Source organism: Nelumbo lutea, chromosome 1, assembly GCF_056320005.1.
Source record: "Nelumbo lutea isolate HS-2025 chromosome 1, American lotus-T2T, whole genome shotgun sequence".
NCBI lineage: Eukaryota > Viridiplantae > Streptophyta > Magnoliopsida > Proteales > Nelumbonaceae > Nelumbo > Nelumbo lutea.
Genome location: NC_142684.1, coordinates 43512055 through 43521788, shown reverse-complemented (window position 1 = coordinate 43521788; position 9734 = coordinate 43512055). Strand labels below are relative to the sequence as shown.

Sequence of the window (9734 nt, the reverse complement as noted above, 5' to 3'; positions counted from 1 at the left end):
ATTAATCAAAGTAAATGTAAATACAATAAATTAATGTAATTATGGTAAACTACATTATTTCTAATTAAAAGTAAACAATTTGTTGTTAATTAATGTAAAACCAATATGGTCGAAGTCAACTAAGTGGTCTATGTGGATAGGCATAATAATTTTCCTAAATTATTTAATAATTGTTTATTGAAATAATAATAATGGATTGTTATTTAAATAATTATGAAACAATTTCTAATAGATTAATTTCATAATTTTATTTTCCTAAATTTTTTAATAATTATTTAGTTGAATAATAATAATGGATTATTAATTAAGTAGTTTCGGAGAATATTTTTTTCATAGATTAATTTCTTAACTTTTAATTACTTATTTAAAAAATAATTATGGGTTATTAGTTAAAGGCTTTCCCTAAATTTTTTAATTACTTAATTTTTTATTTTCCAAGTTACACTAATTTATCGTTTTTTTATAATATAATTAAATTAATAATTTTTGCAAAATGAAATTACACTTAATATAAATTAATTAGTAATAATATTCCTAAAATGTAATAATTTACCTTTTATTTTCCAATAAAACTTAATCAATAAATTAAGTAAAAAGTTAATTATATTTTCTTTTCTAATATAAATTAATCAAAACTTTTCTGAATATGTAATAATTCATTTTCTAAAAAATAATAATTTTCTAAAATTTTAATAAATTATCCTTCATTTTTCAATATAAATTAATCAGAAAAAATATGTAAATTGGGTCGTACCCACACTTCCACAATAACGAATCAGTGGATTATTTGCTTGGATATTTCCCACCAGAAAGCAACGGTCGATCGGTGGAACAACACCTGCCACCAACCTTTTTGTAAAACCAACACCGGCAGCCAGTGTTTTTGTAAAAACCAACCCAAACATCTCATACAAACAACAAACTTTACTTGCAAACATTTCTGGTTTAAATACTTAAATTACCTATTCTATAATTTAGGAAATTACTTAAAATACCCTAAACATTTTTGACAATGGCCAACTGTTATGAACCCATAACAGAAAAATCAAAAAGATTATTTTACCCTTGACTTTTTTTCAAATTCTTAAAATGTAGCATTTCTTCTCCTTCCCGATGTGCCCCTTGCCAAATAGGCTCCCGTGCTGCTGCTGCTTTCTTTCTTCCACGGTTGTGTCTGTGCGTCGTTGTCCTTTATTTCCTCCTGTCACACTCACAAACTCACGTGAATACAGAAAGAGAAAGAGGGAGCTACTGAGATTTCGCGATGGATTCCTTTTCAGTTAGCCTCCTAAAAACCCTTCTTTTGACCTGTACCTGTATGGATCTGTTATTGCATGGCTTTCAAAACCGGATCAGATCGAATGGTCGGACCGGAAGAATCTGACCGGTTCTGTTTTTTTCAAAATCATTTTTTTCCTTAAAATTATTGATTTTGGCCAATAAATCATTGAACCGGCCAGTTAACTAATCCAACCGTTAGAACAGTTTTAACCGTTTTTCAAAATTTAAATTTTTTTTTATTTCTTTGTCAGAACTGACCGACCGTTCAGATCGAACGATTGAACTGTTTGTACCGGTAACCAGATCCCTGACCAATTTGGTTACCGGAACGATTTTAAAAACCATGGTTATTTGTATAGATGTATAGAATAAATTTTATACACGTATTATATATTTAATACTTTATATAAAAACTATAGGCTAAAATCATGACTGGCCTGGCCCAGTCTCAGGCTTATTATGCGAGGTGCAAAAGACTGGCCTGGGCCCTGGCCCGGCCCATGATGATTGCCACCGATCATTTTATACACATATTATATATTTAATCTGTAGCATGCTCCTTGCTGCATATTTCTTCTTTTAACTCTATTATATATTCAGGAATTCTGGCAAAGATTTCTGTTGTGTATGATGATTGCCATCGATCATTTAATGAAATAATTTTTTTTTTTCATAAAAAATTCTATCATTCAGAAGAAATGTCATCCTATAGATAGCAGCATTGGATTCTTAGGAAAAGGCCTACAACAAACAAATGAAAATCTTTGTCTATAGATGTTGTATAATGAATATGCCCTTTACCGACCTTGTATGGGCAGTGGTACTTCATAATTGCATGTAATGTTGAGGCCATTTTCTGTTTATCAAGGAGGAAAAACAAGTATTCTTTCTTCCCCTAGCCCCCATGTGAGGTGTTCATTTTGAGATGACACGTATGAAATGTCGTCATCGACTCTTGGCCCGCCAATCTATTATTCAATGGAGTTGTCTACCTCTCGGCTATAAAGAAACTTTATCAATGTTAAATTCAGTTTTGGGATAAATAGATTGTAGTCCACCTCAGAAATCTGAAATTGCAGCTCCTTCTTAGTCTATTATTACATTCCTCTATAAACTACATCATGTCTGTGAATTTGACATCAATCCATAGATAGGATTCAGTCCATTCCTAGATATCTTAACTCCACCATAGGGGTGGACTGAACTATAAAAACCCCTTTTTGTTTTTGAAGAAATTGAATGTAACATTAATTCATACACTGCATGTGTCTTGCGCAGAACCCTGAATAAACGGGGCAGTTTTAATTTATTATTATTTATTTTAACCAATAAACCGGTATCATAAAAGTGGTAATCAATCAGGTTGTATTTATCAAAGTTCGTTGGAGTTGATTGGTATTTTCTAAGTCCAAATTATGCACAAAGCCTCAATTTTACGTTAATTTTATGCTTAAAATGTCTTTGCGCTAGATTATAATATTTTTTAGAAGCAACTCTTACCAGAGCTCAAGACCCTTGGTTCAATTTAATTTGCTTTGACAGCCCACACCTTTCTTTCAAAAAATAAGGCTCTGTTTACATAAGTTTTTGGTTTTGAGCTGTGGGATGTCAAAGCAAATTAAATTGAACCAAAAGCTTATGTAAATAGAGCTTTATCTTCTGCAGTCTAGCACCACCAATTGGCCTTTTAATATAGATCTATAGGGTGGTGATAACAAGACCGGATCTGCTCCTCACAAGAACACCTTACACCACATGCACATCCTATCATGCATTGGGAACATCTTCCGTACTTATAAGTTATTATTCACAGGAGATGTTTCTAATGCATGGTGGATGTACCTGTGAGGTGCCCTTGGGAGGCGAAGATCCCGTTCTGGTGATGATACTTCTCTTGGATTGGGATTTGCTCCTCACAGAATGCACCTCACACCAACTTAACAGCACAACCTATCAATACCATGTATTGGGAACATCTCCCATGAATAAAAATATACATGTATAGAAAAATGTAAATTTGTAAAATGCAAAACCTTATATTTTATATATTTGTACTGCACATATTTATATTTATGCTCCTTGAAATTAGTATAAATACAAATATGCACTGTGTAAATACAAAAAGTAGTAAGTGCAAAATTTAATAAGAGTGCAAATTCAAATATATTGAATGCATGCAAAACCTTATATACAATATTTTTTCAGCTTGTATTTGAAATATACATATTTGCATTTGCATTTGCATTCTTCCCAAACTGAGCCTAATAAGAAGTACAAAATACGACTTGATAATTAGAGTTCTGAATTGTAGCAAGCCAGCCTAAGTCCTAAGTCCTTTTAATTGGATCCTGGATACAAAGCTCGGCCCTAACATCCCCAACGCATTAACACACACACACCACCATATTATATTTTGGAAGGAAAAATGAAATATGGTAAAATAGATTGAAAAAATAAAAATAAAAACAAATTAAACATGCTATTGCATTGATACTTATTCCAGAACAGGAAGCCAGACTGTAGATCGGTTAGGCACACAAAAGAAAACAAAACAAGAAAATAAAACAAAAACAAAAGAGACTAAGTATTTCATATAAAAGTTTTTATATGCCTTCAGAGTTCATCGTAGGCAAGTTAACTTTGTGCATCTCCTCCCTGTAACCAAAAGCCAAATTGTTATTATTTATCTTTAGGGCTTAAAGTTAATAAGAGATGGAAAGTGAGTATGGTATTTTTTGAGTGCAAGCAGGAAAATAATTAAGAATACCAGAACAAACCTCCCAGACAGAAATGATAGGTGGTGTTGGATTGATTTTTTAATTAAGGCTGTTTTTGAAAACAATGCAAATAAGTGTGAATACAAATATGTAGAATGTAAAACGGTTCATATAAATTGTAAAATTGGGTTAATTTTACACTGATAAATTTATTTTCTTACCAAACAGATTTTTAGCTGTAATGGATGCATACATGAATTCCAATAAAACATATACTTTTTTTTTTATATATCAAAACCCCATTTGAATACAAATTTATTTCTTTTTTTATTGATGCACTTTTACATCTTATTATCAATGTAAATATGCATTGCTCTGTCATTTGTCCATAAATATAGTGTTGTCAAATACATGCAAAAGTGAATCAGAGTGCAAATTTACCCTAAACCAAGATTTACACTCTATTTGCATTGTTTCCAAACACAGCCTAAGGGGGTTGTCCGGTGTAAAATGGTTTTGTTTTAAAAAGAAAAAATAACTACCACATCAATAAAAATATATCGTTTCTAGCATAAGCTATTAGGTGAGGTTCGTTAATAGGTTTTTATTAAGCATGGATGTACAAGCATAAACCCACACCTTGTACTGAAATTAAATTAATTTTAATAAATGAAATCTAAGATATATAAGAAAAATATCTATAGAAGGCAAATAAAAAGAAATGAAGAATATGCATAATTTAGGTGGCTTCTGTAGAGTTTGAATCAGGTCCCAAGACATGACCCCAAAGATGTACGGTTGCAACGGCTGTTAGGACCATGTCTTGGGACCAGATCAGAACTTCTTTAATTTTAGCAACAAGTTGGTACAATTAATTTGTTCCAATTACAATTATTAATAGGCTAAGTAGTATGCAACCCAGTGCAGAATTCTGAATTAGAGCCACCGCATCTTGCCCGTGAATTTAATATCGATTCATGGTAAAGATTCATCCCTTGTATGATGGGGCTACAAAATCTGACGTGGATTGATCAGTCATTCTCCCTTATTAATAATTCAATCTCAGGTTCAGTTTGTCTCACAGGAATAGGGGTTTGGAATGGGTGTTATTTGATTCCAACAGTTGGGTTGGGAGGAATTAAAATCCCATCCTTATTCCTGCTAGAATGATATTCTTCCATTTGAGGGAATGATTATTGTCTGCCCCTTATCCAATTTCCATTCTCATTGCTGTATGAATCAAACAGACTATAGAAATATATCATTTCAATTCTAATTCCGACTGCCAACCAAATGAACCCTCAGTAAATGGACCGGTGCAACAATTAATTACACTTGTGAGGCTGTCTCTCCACACCCCCACCCCATCATTCAATGGAATTTGTGCAGGTCAAAACAAAGAGCAGGAGCCCTTTACCTTAACAGTTGGTTGGTTGAGGAAGGTTGCACTTTGCAGGGAGCTGCAAGGCAAGCTGGGGGTCTATCCCAAGAGAAGGCAGCATGTTGGAGTTCTTGTAGGAGCAAAGACAGTGCATGTCAGCACCTGACAGAGCGGAGCAGCACACAGTCGAGGGTGGGGAAGGGTTCGGAGCGGTTACTGATGGCTTGCAAGCCATCAGATCCTCTTGACTCATGTTACAAATGGTCTGTGAATTTGACATCGTCACCTCATTTCCCAGCACCAGAAGGACGAACACCAAAGCTACGAGCTTTTGGATCGGCTCCATCTCTCAATCTCAGCTGTAAATCTCTCTCCTGGATCGACCTAGCTTGTGCTTTCCTTTAATTTCACAGCCACGGAAGAAGTTTCATTTAAATAGGCAATATTGCTCAAGCTGTTGGCTGTTTAGACGTGCCACGAGCTGGGAAGCCCGTGAGTGAATATTGGCAGCATTATGTAATCACGGGAGTGTTAATATGTAGAATGACTACGACTTTATGTTGATTCTCTTGGGTATATTTTATGAAGACATTTCAGAGGATTTAAGTATTATTTTTCTTTTTGTCTACAGAAAACAACCTTTACTCTTCCCTTGTTTGTTTTATGTAGTTCAACTTCAACTGAGGCTTGGAATCTGAGTTCGTTGTTGATTCTATCTTGTGGTGCATATTGGTTTAAGAACATTTGACTTTTAATGCTGATCATTTGTCCTTTATTGGCTTCAAGGTTTTGATCCCAACTCAGTGGTATCTGATTGGGTTGAGCTCTATTCACCATTTCTGCACTTCAAAATTTGCGAGAGAGAGAGAAGAGAGAGGCGCTTCCACGAAGTATAAAACTTAACACTATATTCCAAGCTCAAACTTGGCACCATTCCAGACTCCAGAAGGCACCAAGTTTCTATTATTAACACCATGGAGAGGAGGTAAACAAACAACAGAAATATGATCGAATTAACAGCGTGTAGCTTGGTGAAATTGGGCTGATCGAGTGAGCACCGAGCTTGAATTTTATCCATTCTCAGATTTCTAAAAGAGTGAAATATGATGGAATTAATGCTTCCTATTCAAGTCTGTCATGCGTACGTGTAGCAACAAGGACGTTACACCTAGTTGTTGAACTAAGAATACAAGAATCGGAAAGACAAGCAGAACAACCAAAAGAAGGGACGAAATGAGACGGAGCAGCATTAAGATTTATCCCAAATACAAACAACCCCAGTACGTACAAATTAGTTTCGTCTTGTTTGGATCTTTAATAGAATTCGCTATGAGATGGGTCACCGTCATATCCAATACAAATGCGCGCGGTCTCACGATTAACATTAATTCTCGTTTCAGTCGGTGAGACCTTGCATCATGCTATCAGATCATAATTTTTTATGACGTGCAGGTCAGAATTTTTTGGTCCCACCGTGATTGTGAATTGATGTCAAATTTACGGGCAGCATGCATTAGTGGGGGGCTATTAATAGATTAGAGAATTGTTATTAGGAATTCTACATTGGGTTGCAGTCTACTTAATCCTAAATTATAAGGATCCTTGCATTATTGGTCACTGACCTGAGCTTTAATTTGTCATAAAGAACTCTTAAATTTTTGGAGTTTTTACTATTCAGTCCATCCTAGAAATATTAATTTTACTGTACAGTAGGAGGTCAGTGTCAGCTCGAAATTGATGACAATTAACGGGTAACTGTTATAGGTGAAAGTGTTTATAATTTCGAATTGTTGTAGATCTTCAGTTTAATTCAGAATTCTGAGGTGCAGTGCAATCTACTTATCCCTAAATTTAATTTTGAGTAAATTTTTTAAACTACCTTTATGGTTTCGCAAAACCATAAGGGTAGTTTAAGAAATTTACCTTTTAATTTTTATGTTGTGACAAATACCATGTCAGCCATTAAATCAATTAACAAAAATCGTTAAATTACTAAAATACCTTACTAATCTTTATTTTCTTTATTTTTACCATTCTCCCTTTAAACCTAAACTGATCGAAAAATATCTTTATTTAATTTTCAACGGAAATGAGTGATGGTCTCTCTTTCGTCAAATCCTTTTGTTGCAAAGGTTATAAGGTTTTGGGCGAGGTCATCATGGATTGAAGGAAGCTCGAAGGCAGCAATCTGATGGAGAGAGAGAGAGAGAGAGAGAGAGAGAGAGAGAGAGAGACCAAATGAATTCATCATTCACTCAAATTTGTATTATAAACCACTAGTAAGAAAAGATGGGTGAGAGAGAGAGACCACTAGTAAGCTTGAAGGCAGCAATTTAGGCCATGTTTGGTTCAATTCTCATTCTTTTTCATTCTTACCCAAGATGAAATTCTAAAATTGACAAGAATGGATAAAAATAGGCAGAATGAGAAAATATTGCTATGAATAAACATTTTTTTCCCAAAAATGAATTCTTTTCAGACTGACAAGTGTCCTATGTTGCTCAATTTCATTCTTCAAGAAAAAAATTGTTCTGGTATTCACAAATCGCCAACCTAGATATCCAATAGTCAATGTTTACCAATTGACATAGATGTTTTGTAAAAGTACTTTCATAGAAATGCTTTAATAAAAGTACTTTCATAAAAATGCTTTTGTAAAAGTACTTTTATAATGGTTTTTTCATAAAAATGCTTTTATAAAAGTACTTTCATAAAAGTGCTTTTATAAAATAATTTCGTAAAAGTGCTTTTATAGAAGTACTTCCATAAAAGTGCTTTTATAAAAGTATTTTTGTAAAAGTTCATTTGTAAAAGTGCTTTTATAAAAGTACTTTCGTAAAAGTGCTTCCCTAAAATTGCTTTTATAAAAGTAGTTTCATAAAAGTGATTTTATAAAGTGTTTTTGCAAAAGTTCTTTTATAAAAGTGCTTTCATAAAAGTGCTTTTATAAAGTTCTTTTGTGAAAGTACTTTCGTAAAAGTGCTTTCATAAAAGTACTTCCGTAAAAGTGCTTTTATATAAGTACTTTTGTGAAAATACTTCCATAAAAGTGCTTTAATGTAAAAGTGCTTTCATAAAAATGCTTTCATGTAAAAGTACTTTTATTTAAGTGTTTTCGTGAAAGTACTTTTGTAAAAGTGCTTTCTCAAAAGTAAACATCTATGGCAATAGTTTTGTCGGAAGAGTTTCCTCAAAGAATGAAATGAGCAAGATGGGGCATTATTATTTTTCATGTGCTATGAAGCTAATTTTTCATTCTAAAAAGAATGTGGCCCTTATGCCACATTTGTTTCCAATGCAAATGCAAATATGTACAATGCATATTTGGACTCGTCCCAGTTCACGAGTGCAAAGTCGGTTCAAGAGTTAGTATGGTTTTTGCACTCTTCTTGTTTGTTTGGAATTTATATAAACTAGGGCACAAATTTGCTGGTGTTTGTTTGAAATCGATGCAAACTATGAGAGCAAATATAAATGCTCTAACTACCTAGTGCACTTTTTCCACTTAATAACCACTAGTCCAAGTGCAAGAAATCTGGACCGTCCATTGTTATGAATTCTAGGTCTCCACCCTAGAATTCATTGTTCAAGCTTTGCTGCCATGCCCCATCTTCACAATTCCTTTTCTCAACATCTACTTCATTCTCACTGCATTGTATCCAATTCCTCTTCTCAGCATCTAGCTGATGAAATGACAAAAGAAACAAACTCTCCCTTCAAGCTCTACAAGCTCTATGTATGTGGTTGCATTTTAGTAGAGCGAAGTCCATAGTTTTTGTTCTATTTTTTAGTATAAAAGGAAATAATTTCGTTGAATATCAATCCATATATCTGTTCATTTGTTAACAAATGAACTTTCAAAAAATGGGTTGGATCTCCCTTAGATTAAGATGATGTAGATTATATGGGCAGACCCATATTTTGTTGAATATCAGTCCATATATCTGCTCATCTGATAACAAATATGAGAATGATAACTATATCACTCCATATCTATTCATCTGTTGGATCTCCTTCCCATTCTTATTCAATCCATTCACATTTCACTCAAACATGAGATATTCTAATACTCCCTAAACAATCTATCCACATTTCCTACTCAATCCATTCATATTTCATTGAAGGTATCGTTAGCCTTCAAACAATGATACCTGATAACAGTTTGCATTCACATTTACTAATCAATCCATTCACAAATCATTAAATGTCATGGCAGCCTTCAAACAATGAGACCTGATAAATATAAGTGACCTGCTAACAACTGATAATTATACAGTGATGAGATCAGTCTATCTGATCCAATAATGAACACAAAGGATAGCTACATGAAAACAGATGATGAAATGTTGTTCTTG

General features: G+C 33.5%; 1 long non-coding RNA gene across 1 annotated transcript; it reads right to left on the bottom strand.

Moving 5' to 3' along the window:
• Nucleotides 1–3741: 3741 nt before the first annotated feature.
• LOC148874443 (uncharacterized) lies at nucleotides 3742–5909 on the bottom strand. Its single transcript, XR_016101924.1, has 2 exons — nucleotides 5416–5909; nucleotides 3742–3936 (listed from the first exon to the last, which is right to left on the bottom strand). It is a non-coding gene; the product is annotated as an uncharacterized LOC148874443 (long non-coding RNA).
• Nucleotides 5910–9734: the final 3825 nt, after the last annotated feature.